Source organism: Balaenoptera physalus, assembly GCF_965194825.1.
Source record: "Balaenoptera physalus genome assembly, chromosome: 13".
Lineage (NCBI taxonomy): Eukaryota > Metazoa > Chordata > Mammalia > Artiodactyla > Balaenopteridae > Balaenoptera > Balaenoptera physalus.
The window spans coordinates 87,739,656-87,751,725 of record NC_138892.1 but is presented as its reverse complement, the minus strand read 5'-3'; the positions used below and the strand labels follow the sequence as shown (position 1 = coordinate 87,751,725).

Sequence of the window (12,070 nt, the reverse complement as noted above, 5' to 3'; positions counted from 1 at the left end):
ATATGCACAGGAAGTCTCTCAGATGTCCTTAAAACCCTGAAGTAAAAATGGAGGAGGAACCAAAAAAACAAAGAGGAACTGCGAAGTTCAGTCCCTCTCGACTAGCAGTGAGCGGAGGAAGTAAAGGGGGAGTTGTAAGAGGCGGTGTCAACAGCCTGCTGATGAAAGAGGCAACTTTGCAGAAAGAGGCGACTTGACATACCAAGACTTTTGCCGCTGTAGAAATAGCTCAGGCATACGAAGCCCATGCAAACACAGAATTGCAGAAGTTCAGTGGAGGCTTATCACTTCCCTGAGAAGAAAAGCACATTTTCAGTTTCGTGTGCATAATAAGAGTGAGTGCTCAATTGCTTTCTTTCCCGGCCACTCTGCTAAAATCCAGCATTAACTGTCGGTATCCAGGTGGAGGATGGAGATCAAGCAGCCCACTCTGCCAGGGAAGAAGCTAAGCCTTCGCTGCGTAAATTAGAGGAAGCAATTTCGGATCAACGTAATCTCCAGACTATAAATACTGAGTTAGTGAACACTTGCCAGACACTTGAGCAGAAGACAAGAAAACTGAAAAGTGAGTAGCAAGTATTTGTTATGTCTGAATTCAGTCCACTCTGAGGTGGGGCAGGAGGACTACAGCCATTTTTCTAGATTCCAGCTGCTATCTTATTACTGAATTCATGGTGCTGAAATGGCTCCAGAAGCAGTGTTATGGGCTTCCAGAGAGATCTGCCTAGTGGCTAGGTGGATGGATTTAACCATTAACTTTCCCTTTTGGTTGTCTATTACAAGCTGGATTTTTCCATAACTGTTATTTCTTTAAAAATTAAACAAAACCTCTCAATATCTGTAAGAGTAAACATGGAAAAAAATCTTGTATGCATGAGAGAGTTGAACTTGCAAATTGTTTACATATTCTACTCTGACTTTATTAGCTGGTTTGTACCCATCATATGGTAGAAGAGGCCCTGCCTCTCTATTTTCTTTTAAGCAGTAATTTTAGAGTTGAGCAAAATACTTAGGAATTCAATGTGTATCAAAATATTATATATGTGTGAAAATTCTTTTAAAATTTTGTGTTCTTTACATATATATTTTACTTTAAAAACTAGAACATTTGCCATTTTACCTAAAAGTAGATAAGCGTTTACTGAGGACTGAGGTGAGAAGACAATTGTCAAATTACAGATGTCCGATTATTTTTAAGCTTATTTTATTCTAGAAACATGGTTCAGTAAAAATAAAGCTTATGTATATGACCATTTATCAGACAACTGCTTTTGTTCAGCCAGCTTCTTGTTCCAGCAGTATAAAGGTTCTTTTTATAGAAAGTTATTGGTTTGGGTAATAACTAAATATAAGCTTAAGGTAAGCTAGTGATGGAAATTTTCAGACTTGTGTTTGTTTTGGATTTATTGTACCCTTTCTACTGTTATCTGAGAAAGCTGTTTAAGAGTTTAAAGGAATTGGCTAGTTCTAAAATAGCAGTGGTTATTCAACACTTTATTATTATTATTATTATTTCTAAGCCTTGTAGAACTTGATCATTTTCAATAACAGTAAGTGTCATTTTACCCTGCTTCACTCTGTCAGACAATGTAAAGCATGCTTTAAATTACATAATCTTTATATTTTTTTGTATTGCTCAGAGGGCACTGGAGAAGGTCCCCTTGTGATTAGAGTTGTTAATTTTGAGCCATGAACATGCCTTCATTAAGGCATTCCAAATTTGGTTTATGGTGTGTTTGCTTTAGACACTGTGCTTAGAGGTCTAATCTTTTGATCCAGTTATTTTTATCCTTTGCTTAAATCAATATTATACCCCATAGTTTTATAAAACAAAGAATTTATCCCCTCCTCCAACCTACTATGGTTTGTAGTAACTTCTTGGAAAAGTCAGCTTTTGTAACTTATTCCAAAATATACATTCTCAATATTATGAACTTGCTATTGTCTTCCCAGTCTATCCTCAGGGGATAATTGGTCCAAATATCATTTAAAATAGAATGTGAAAGCTGCCCTAGGTTGAATGCACGTATTTTTTTCTGGCTGGATAAAGTAGGGTGGATGCTTCCTTTCTGTTTTGAATTGCACACAATCTGCCAGGCTTTATTAGCTCCTTTACTTGTGAGTACCTTTTGCTGCCCAAAGAAGGCATACCTATCAAAATTTGGCTCTTAAGACCCTTTGCTTACGAAGATCTTTCTAATAATGCCCTTAAAAATCAACCTTTATGGGACTTCCCTGATGGTCCAGCGGGTAAGACTCCGTGCTCCCGGTGCAGGGGGCCCGGGTTCGATCCCTGGTCCAGGGAACATGCCGCTGCAACTAAAAGATCCTGCAGGCTGTAACTAAGACCCAGCGCAGCCAAAATAAATAAATTAATTAAAAAAACCACACAAAAACCCAACAATCTTTATAAGAAGAGGGAAATTTGGGTAGCACATATTTTCAAAAAATCTATAGAGCAGATTTTCCAGATAGACTGTGAACAAACGTCAACAAGGTAGGACAGTTATAACACAAACACATCCTCACACATTCCACCAGGACCACTGCCATCACATACTGTTTGAATTCTGAGTCAGACATTTGAATTCTGAGTCAGACAACAAAACTATTTAAATCCATTTAGTTCTTGTGAAACTTTCCGGTTAGCTTCATAAATTCATTAAGTATTATGGCAATTGCTTTCTCCTGCATCTAAGACAGGTTCATTAGCAAACTGTGAGGATGCAGTTGTTGTGTCCAAATGTTTAGGTCAATGACAATGTTCACAAACTGGAAGTAGGAAGTTGCTTATGACATTTGATGAGATACCTGAATTTAATGTTGAATAAATAATATTGTTCAAGTTTTCGACTGCCATCAGGACTGGACTGATTTATGAGGTAATTGGTGTGCATGCTTGCCCCCCTGAAATGCGCCATTAGAACTACTAAATTTCTTGAATGATAACATATATTTTCTTTCTTCTGCTTCTTCATGTGTATCTAAGTATCTTAACAAAGGCAATAGTGCATATGTAAATGAATGTTTGCTTTAAAAAGGAATAAAGCTTCTTAGATCTAGGGTATGCATGCAACATATTAGGGTGAATCCAATGTGCAGGAAACATAGACTAAATGATCTAAAATCCAAGCTATCACCCCTTTAGTATTCATCCTTTTTTGCCCTTATCTACATAAAATCTTCATTGACTTGCTCATTCAACAGACAATGAGTGAAACCGTAAGTATTTCCTTTAGAAACCATAAATATTTCTTTGGGGAGAGAGCCTGAGAAGCTCCTGTATATTATAATTCCTTATTTGAACATAGTATCTGATATGAACTTTATAGTTTAGAGAAGGCTTTCACCTAGATGAACTCACTGGAAACTCTCTTCTAGCTTGCTATTCTTAGCGTGGAGGGCATGATGTATGGGGCACATAACAGCCTACAGGTTTGAGGATGAATACAAGATGAGAGCCACATGTCCTGAGCAGTCAGTACACAAGAGGGAAATGAGACAGGAAGGGGGGTTCAGCTGATGGAGACACTTAAACATAGGTGTTGGGGTGAGCACCAAGGAGAGAACCAAAGTCAAGTACAGCTTGCTGGACACCTCTGATGGGATGAGGGCCTACATTTTCCCAAATGAAAGATGCAGGTATGGATGAAATAATCTAGGAGAAAGTATTGCACAAAGATAAAGAGCACGGGATTTGAGGTTAAACAAACCTAGATTCTAAGTCTACAAAAGACTTTGATAAAGTTGGGCAAATCTCTTTCCCTCTCTGAGCCTCGGTATCTTCTTCCAGAAAACGCCAGAGTTGTTAATTTACAAATAACGTAACAAATGCAAACAGTAGCTAATGCTTGGCCATACTAGGTACAGTCTGTTCTGCTAGAGTATGTTTCTATCACGTAAACTATCTCTTTCACGATTGCCAAATGAGTGAAGACGTGTAAGGATAATATGGGCATTTCATTCACAATTTTCCTGGGAATAGGACCTGGATTGGGAGGAATAGAAGTATAACCTTCCGCAGGAGAGGAGAAAGCCCTCAACTTGGCTGCTGATAGGCAGCAGGAGGCTTTCAGCTGTATTTTAAGAAAATTAAAAGCAAGGTCTGCACCTGGGCCTCCCTCCCAGCGACGTGCCATCCCAGCCCCGCAGAGCTCCGTTTTGCGGCAGGTTGTATTCCCGCCTGCGTTGCTGTAGCAGCCCCACTGCCTCAGAGTTCCGCTTCCATCTGCATTTTCTCAGCACCCCACCAGCACTGTGCCATTTAAAGTGTCACCAGCATTTCCACTCCATTGTTTTTGTGCATTTCTAGGATCCTGGGAGTCAGCCTTTAGCCATTTTAAGTTGCATGTCTCAGTGATCCATGTTATCTTCCTAAGCACTACTAATAATTGTGCTTGTTAGTGCTCTGGTTACAATGTTGCATATACATTTTTAGTGGTCTCTTCCTAACCCTATTTATTTTATAAGTCCCATTATTTTCGTTCTTGTTGTAGTTTTTTAATTCTTTGTTATTGACGAGTAACTAACATATCATAAAACATTCAGATCTTAAGTGTACTGTCCAACCAGTTTGACAAATGCACATCGAAACACAGGACTTCTATAACCCCAGAAAGTTCCCTGGCGCTACATCCCAGTTACTCCCCACTTCTACCTTCACCACCACAAGGAGCAACCACTGATCTGATTTCTATCACTGGTGGGTTAGTTTAGGCTGTTCTAGAATTGAGTTATACAGTATATACTTTTGTGTATGTCTGTGTGTGTTTCCTTCAGCGTAGTATTTATCTATGTTGTGTTTATCAATGGGATGCCCTTTTCATGGCTGAGTCACATTTCTTTGTAAGAACATTCCACAATTTGATTATCTTTTCGCCTATTATTGGACATCTAAATTATTGGGTTGGCCAAGATAATTTTCCATAATCTTATCGAAAAACCCAAACGAACTTTTTTGGCCAACCTAATATTTACAGTTTTGGGTTTAGGGAGAAAGCTGCTATGAACATCTGTGTATAGGTCTGTGTGTGGACCTGTGTTTTTGTTTAACCTAGGATAAATATCTAGGAGCAGAGATATTAGATCATAGTAGAGCTGTAATTCTAACTTTTTAAGAAACTGCAAGCAGTTTTCCATAGAGTTTGTAGCATTTCACACTCCTAGCAGCAATGTGTGGGAGTTTCAGGTATCCACAACCCCAGCATTTGGTGATGTCAGTCTTTTTCATTTTCTCTACACGACTGAGTACTCACTGTGATTTTAATTTGTTGGGCTGATTGACCATTGTATATCTTCTTTGTGAAGTATCTAAGTCTTTTGCCCTTTTCCAGATTAGGTCACTTGTCCTTTTGTTACTGAGTTGTAGGATTTCTTTTCTTTATATATTTTGGGTACAAGAACTTTGACAGACGTGTGCTGTGAATTATTTTCTTCTAGTCTATGGATTTCAATGAACTTTAATATTTGTAATGCACAATTCTATAGAACATTGAGCAACACATTATATTACAGTGTTATGAAGTCCATAATACATAAACATCAACCCTATTGATACCGAACATTATTACAGCTCAATATCATGGTTTTGATTTTCAGCAGCCAATTAATCGCAGGGCCTTTGCCTGAAAGCTTTAGTGCATAGTCATTTAGAAAGTTGTTTTATCTCAGCTTCCTTCAAAGAAAATGTATCCAAGACAACTGGTCTCATCCTACATCACAGATGGCAACAGCAGGGGAAACAGTGGCCATTGTTTTACTTGCTTCCATGTGAAACCTAAATGCCCTAGAGACATGGCAGGTCCAACTCCAAACACGTAAAGAAGAATGCAAAGGTGTATGCAAATTAATGTCATAAGCCAGCTTGTTTTGCCTTATGAAACATGAAAATAGTTGCTACCCATCGCACAAAACATCTGTTGAAATGAGGTTTACAACTTGGAACTTGTTTTGAGATGGACTATTTCTAAAAATCAAGATTGCCTGGTGGGAAAGCAGATGGGCAATTTAGACAGTCTTATACTAACTCATTATTTCTTCTGAACACGAGCTTAATTTGGAAATTCAAAGACAGTGTTTTGAGATACGCAACTTCAGAAGCATAATGTTGGCCACTTCTGAAAACTTTGATTGCTGTTGCTCAGATATAGGTCAGGAGGAGGACAGAGCCTTATTTCTTAATACAGTTAACACAGAGAATTTTAAAAAACTGAATCTTTACTAGAGTTCTATGTATTAAGAGTTTAATTTTTTTAAATTACTTAAATATGTTAGAAATAGTTTAAAAATACATTTTCCTCCCTGTGGGCCTCATAAACACTGTCAAGCTTTGTTGGGAAATGTTATTTTTACCAAAAAATATTCTTACTAAATAAATTTTACATGGGTAATTTTCCACATAATTGAAGCTTTTCAAGCTTTTTTCCCCTGAAAAATATTTATAATTAGATTCTGTAATTTCCACATGTATTAGCATTATTTTCATGGCTCAGAATTTCTTCAGGCTACTGAGATATAAAACTGTTGGTCTTTAAAATAAGAAGCACCAGATTTCTATGTGTTTTGGACACCAGAGTATCTGCTGTTGATTTTCCTGGCTGTTAGCGGTTTTTTTTTTTAAGTGGCAGCTATTAATACACCTCCATCTAACAGAGCTTCGTACCCTCATTTAATTTTTGTTTTTAATCATCTGTGGGCTGAGAAAACAGTCAAGCTTGTGAGAATTCTGTATAAATTCAGAGCCCACTGTCTGAATGAAGTGTGAGAATCTGCCACATGAATAAAGGGCATGGATATCAACATCTATTTTGGTTGTTCCAAAGATTTCGGCCTATTTTCTGGTTCTTGGCTATCTTTCAAAGGGTATAGATTGTCCAATAAGTAATATGTTGCTATTTAACTTAAGAAGTTAAATAGGTATTTTTCTCACTTTCATTATTCCAGAGAGGACAATTTGGAAGTTACTGGGAAGCAGATTTCAGTTAAGTAGAGAGACAAATATTTTTAATTTCGCCAAAGAGTATAGTGAATGGTGCACTGTCCTGTGAGTCTGATCTCAGCTCCACGAATAACCATTTATCCACTTAAATCTCTCATGATCCCAGACCTCCTTGTAGGAATCTGGGATTCTATGGCTCCATTTCCAAGGCTTCCATTGCTTGTAGCTCAAGCAGAGGCTTATTGAAGAGACGATTTCCCCATGGGTAGGAGGTTGGCCCTAGTGACCTCTGAGGTCACAAACCCAATCCTTTTTTAGCATAAATAATTCTGTGACTCACTTCTAGAAGATAATTCACTTGCATCTATCAAGGTTAATTTTAAATACTCAAGGGCAATAGTGGTTTAGTTGCTCCTACCTGTTTTGTTTCTGCTTTCCCATTTTCACGAGTCATGAGTTGAGAACATCATTCTCAGAAGCCGTTGTTTTCTCTTTCCTTTCCTCAGGCCTCAAATTGAAAGCTGTTAAAAGTTTATGAAATGGGACTTCCCTGGCAGTCCAGTGGTTAAGACTTCACCTTCCAATGCAGGGGATGCGGGTTCAGTCCCTGGTCGGGGAGCTAAGATCCCACATGCCTCGGGGCCAAAAAACCAAAACATAAAACAGAAGCAATATTGTAACAAATTCAATAAAGACTTTAAAAATGGTCCACGTCAAAAAATCTTAAAAAAAAAGGTTTACAAAATGAACTAAGGGAAAAGGGGGTTACGAAGTGTCATATTAAGCTGGTTATAAATTCTCTTTATAGCAACAGTTGAGTCACTAAGAAAGAAGTTAATTAAAGGACAACTCCATGGCTTGCTGTTTCAGGTAAAAAGCAAACAAAAAGACCCAAACCTCTGTGATATGTGTTTACTGTGGGGAAGTTCTCCAGTTGGTGTAAGATTTTGAAGCTAAGTTGTAATATATAATAATTTTAGTCATAAAATTAAATAATCAAGTTAGAAAAGATGCTCTGGTAGACTTTGTTTTCTTATGCACTGAAAGCATTTAGCGAAACAGGAGGGGAGAATGCACATGAGTGAGTGGCTCCTAATAACATCTTTCAGAGAGGAAGCATTTCAGAACTGTATCTATTAGCAAAGGGCCAGTTTGCTAGTCCTTTCTGAGACTCTTGAGTGGGCTTTGATGGCTGCTGTCTCTTTTCTCTCTTATTTGAATTAAACTTTCAACTCCTTTCTGTCTGGATATCTCAAGATATCCATGGTACAGTTAAATGTATTTCTTTCCCTTATGACACTTGGTGAATTTCTCCTTTCTGTTCATGAATGAAGAACATAAGGAACAGCAAGGTTGGCACTGGAGGGAAGGGGCTGGAGGAGGAAAGAGAGGAGGGTGATATTTGCATGTGTCTGTTTCTAGGCCATCATGCAGGCACATCTGTTTAAGCAGGAAAAAAAAAAATATTCATGTAGGAGATTAAGCTAGGCAGAGTGCCTAAAAAGCCCCTTACAATAAGTTGAACTGGAAAAACTCTCCATAATCATCTCAAGAACACCAATTTTCTATTATAATGTAACTGATAGACATGTATCTACCTCTTGGACAAAAGTCGCAATTTTATTGCTGTAAAATTTTCACAGACAGCATTTTCACTCTCTGAGTTATGTCTCCAACAATCTTTGGTCTCTGCTTGACGGTTTCAATGACAAAGCCATTCAGTTTCCTGTTCCTGATGTTTGGATTTCATTCCCAGAACAAGTAATGGGAAAAATGCAGTGAGAAGGTTTACCATTACAAATTGTTCCCTTAATGTAAAATACAAGATAAAGAACTAGTCAATTTTCTCCTTCTCAGGTAGCATCACATCTTAAATCCAATGTATTTTATATCTGTCACTCTGCCATCATTCTGTCTTTGAATGCACTCCACCATTTTTCTCATGACAGAGCTGTTTAGATGAGGAATCTCCTCACTACGATCCCTTGTCCTGCACAGATAGAATTCATCAACCTCTCCAGGAACAATTGGTGAGTTTAAGCTTTTTGAAACAATTTAAGTGCCAATTGTGAATCTACTACTATGCCAAAATAAAAAGTTAAGTTCAATGTGTATTAGTAAGTTAGAATTCTAAGCTATACTGATTTTCTTGAGAGGGTATCAGACAAAGCAAGATACCTATTTTTTTCTTTATCATATGCACACACACAAGTTTGATAGGCCCTAGGAAATGGTACTATTTAAAACTTTTTGATTACGGTATCATGAAGAAGAATTATATAACTAAACTTGCCCCTCACTCATATTTCTTTCCTCAAAGGCTTTGTTTATATGAAAGTGTTGATTATTGGGAATTGATGTTATCCTTCTGTTAAATTATTGAAGAGTGATTTTTAATAAGAATTACATTTTTACTTATAAGGTATGTACCTTTTGATCCAAAGCATGAAAACTTTGTTACTTGATGTCATTTATTTTCTTCTCAAACTCTCTTGCGGGAGAATAGTGATTTTCTTTCTAATTTTGGAGATGAAGAGAGATTATGAAATATGTTACAGCCCTTTGGAAAGCTAATAGTACTTGATTTTCTGTTCAGAAGCAGTGTTGCCATAAACGATATAGTGGTCAAGAAGCAAGAATACATCAGCTACCCCTGACCTTCAAACATACATGCTGGTACACACCTCTGCTGGGTAAGCATGGATAGACCCTTTCCTATACCCTGTTAGACACAGCTGAGGGTGGGGTTCTTCTTGAGAGGGAAAATAATTAATCACAATTATATAGCAAATGTTGTTGAAAACTTAGATGTTTATCCCTGAATTCAGTCAGTCAACTTATATTTGACCACCTACTCTGTGCAAGGCACTATTTTATGTATACTAGAGAGTAAGTCCTAGAGAGTAAGTCCTAAAGCTCACAGATTATTAAGGAAGTAAGACCTGGGTTCAGAGAAGGCTCTGTAGAAGAAATGAGTGTTGAACCAGGCATGGAAAGATGGGCTGCATTTGGAAAAGCAAAAAGCATGGAAAAAGTATTCCAACTGGGGAGAATGACATGAGGGGGGAAAAAAATGCAAAAGTTTTAAGTGTTTGGAGAAGAGTCCATGCTGGATAAGTCACTGTGGATATAAGAGGGCTTGGGTCAGGATGGAGTAGAATTTAAGTTTGGAGCATGTTGTAGGTCACATCATGGACTATTACTTAATGCCAGTCTAAGGAGAATGAACTTTATCTTAGGAAATGCTGAAAGTGGTGGCATCTCTCATCACAACCTGGATGTGCTTGAAAGCAAAAGTTAATGGCTGGTTTTGAAATGACAAAAGAAATGGGATGATTATCAAAATAAATTTAAGAAGGAATAAAAAGCAAGTAGAATGATTTGTGGATCATTTCAACTAGAACAGAGAAAACTGCTACCGCTACTAACAAGTGGCCAGTTTGTGTCAGACAGTAGAGGAGTGCTTTATAGAGACGATTTTACCCACACTAACTCAGTGATAGTAACACTACTATGGCAGCACTGAAAGAGTGCCCGCTATGTGCCAGGCACAGTTCTCTGCTCTCAGAACTGTATGTTCACGTACCTGTTAATTCATTTAATCCTCACCATATCCCTGTGAGGTAGATGCTAATGTAATTCCCATTTTAAAGATAAGGAGACAGGAACACTGAGTAATTTGCCTAAGGTCATGTGGCACTTTAAAATTTTTTTATTTATTTATTTTTGGCTGCATTGGGTCTTAGTTGTGGCATGCAAGATCTTTCGTTGCAGCACGCGGGCACTTCATTTTGGCACGTGGGCTTCCCTTTAGTTATGGTGCGTGGGCTCAGTAGTTGCGGCATGCGGGCTTAGTTGCCCCGTGGCACGCAGGCTTAGTTGCCCCAAGGCACGTGGGATCTTAGTTCCCCAAGTAGGGATGGAACCCAAGTCCCCTGCCTTGGAAGGTGGATTCTTAACCACTGGACCACCAGGGAAGTCCCCATGTGGCACTTTATATGTAAGTAAACTGAAGCTCAGAGTTGGTTTAGTTATTTATCCGAGATCACACACCTGGTATGTGTCAGGGTCAGGATTTGAACTAAAAATTGTGATTAATTCCAAACCCTATGTTTTTTCTATTAAATTCTGCTGCTTCCTATACTCAGAAAAACATAAGAAGACAGTTTCCTCAAAAAAAAAATTGTCACCCTATTTCCTGCACTCTTCAGTGGTTTACAATTACAATGTCGAACTGTTTTTCTCTTTAGGAGTTGGTAAACTGTTTCTGTAAAGGGCCGGATAGTAAATATTTGAGGTTTTGCAGGCTGTACGGTTTCTGCAGCAACTACTCAGCTTTGCTGTTTTAGCCACAAGCAACCTTGGATGATACTGAATGAATGGGTGTGTCTGTGTTCCAATAAAACTTTATTTACAAAAACAGGAGGCTGGCTGGATTTTGCCCCCTGGCAGCAGATTGTTGTTGACCCCTCTAGTTGCTTACTAGGCAAGGGTTTCTGTTTCTCCTCCTTCAACCCTACTCCCTTCTTAAAAAAAGAAATGACATTTCTACCCCTCATAACTAGGCATCAAAATTTAGGGGGTGGGGCGTTGTAATGTTAAAATATTAATTGAATAGATAAAGAAGATGTGGTACATATATACAATGGAATATTACTCAGCCATAAAAAGGAACAAAATTGGGTCATTTGTAGAGACATGGATGGATCTAGAGACTGTCATACAGAGTGAAGTAAGTCAGAAAGAGAAAAACAAATATCGTATGTTAACGCATATATGTGGAACCTAGAAAAATGGTACAAATAAACTGGTTTGCAGGGCAGAAATTGAGACACAGATGTAGAGAACAAACGTATGGAACAGCAAGGGGGGAAAGTGGCGGGGGGTGGTGGTGGTGTGATGAATTGGGCGATTGGGATTGACATGTATACACTGATGTGTATAAAATGGATGACTAATAAGAACCTGCTGTATAAAAAAATACATAAAATAAAATTCAAAAAAAAATGTAAATTGAATTGAATTGAACTGACTTTTGTTTTTTCAGAAATGGTCTAATCTCCCAAGAGGAAAAGAAATAGTATATATATATATAATTTGAGCCATTAATTTCTATATTTATTCTTTTCTGTT

The 12,070-nt window shown here is 37.9% G+C and overlaps 1 protein-coding gene across 1 annotated transcript in view; it reads left to right on the top strand.

Moving 5' to 3' along the window:
- Window positions 1–377: 377 nt before the first annotated feature.
- Window positions 378–12,070, top strand: part of IRAG2 (inositol 1,4,5-triphosphate receptor associated 2) — a 47,929-nt gene continuing 36,236 nt past the window's right edge. Inside the window, exon 1 of the mRNA XM_082419807.1 lies at window positions 378–565. The gene's annotated coding sequence lies outside the window, so the exon portion shown is untranslated. The remainder of the gene's footprint in view (window positions 566–12,070) is intronic.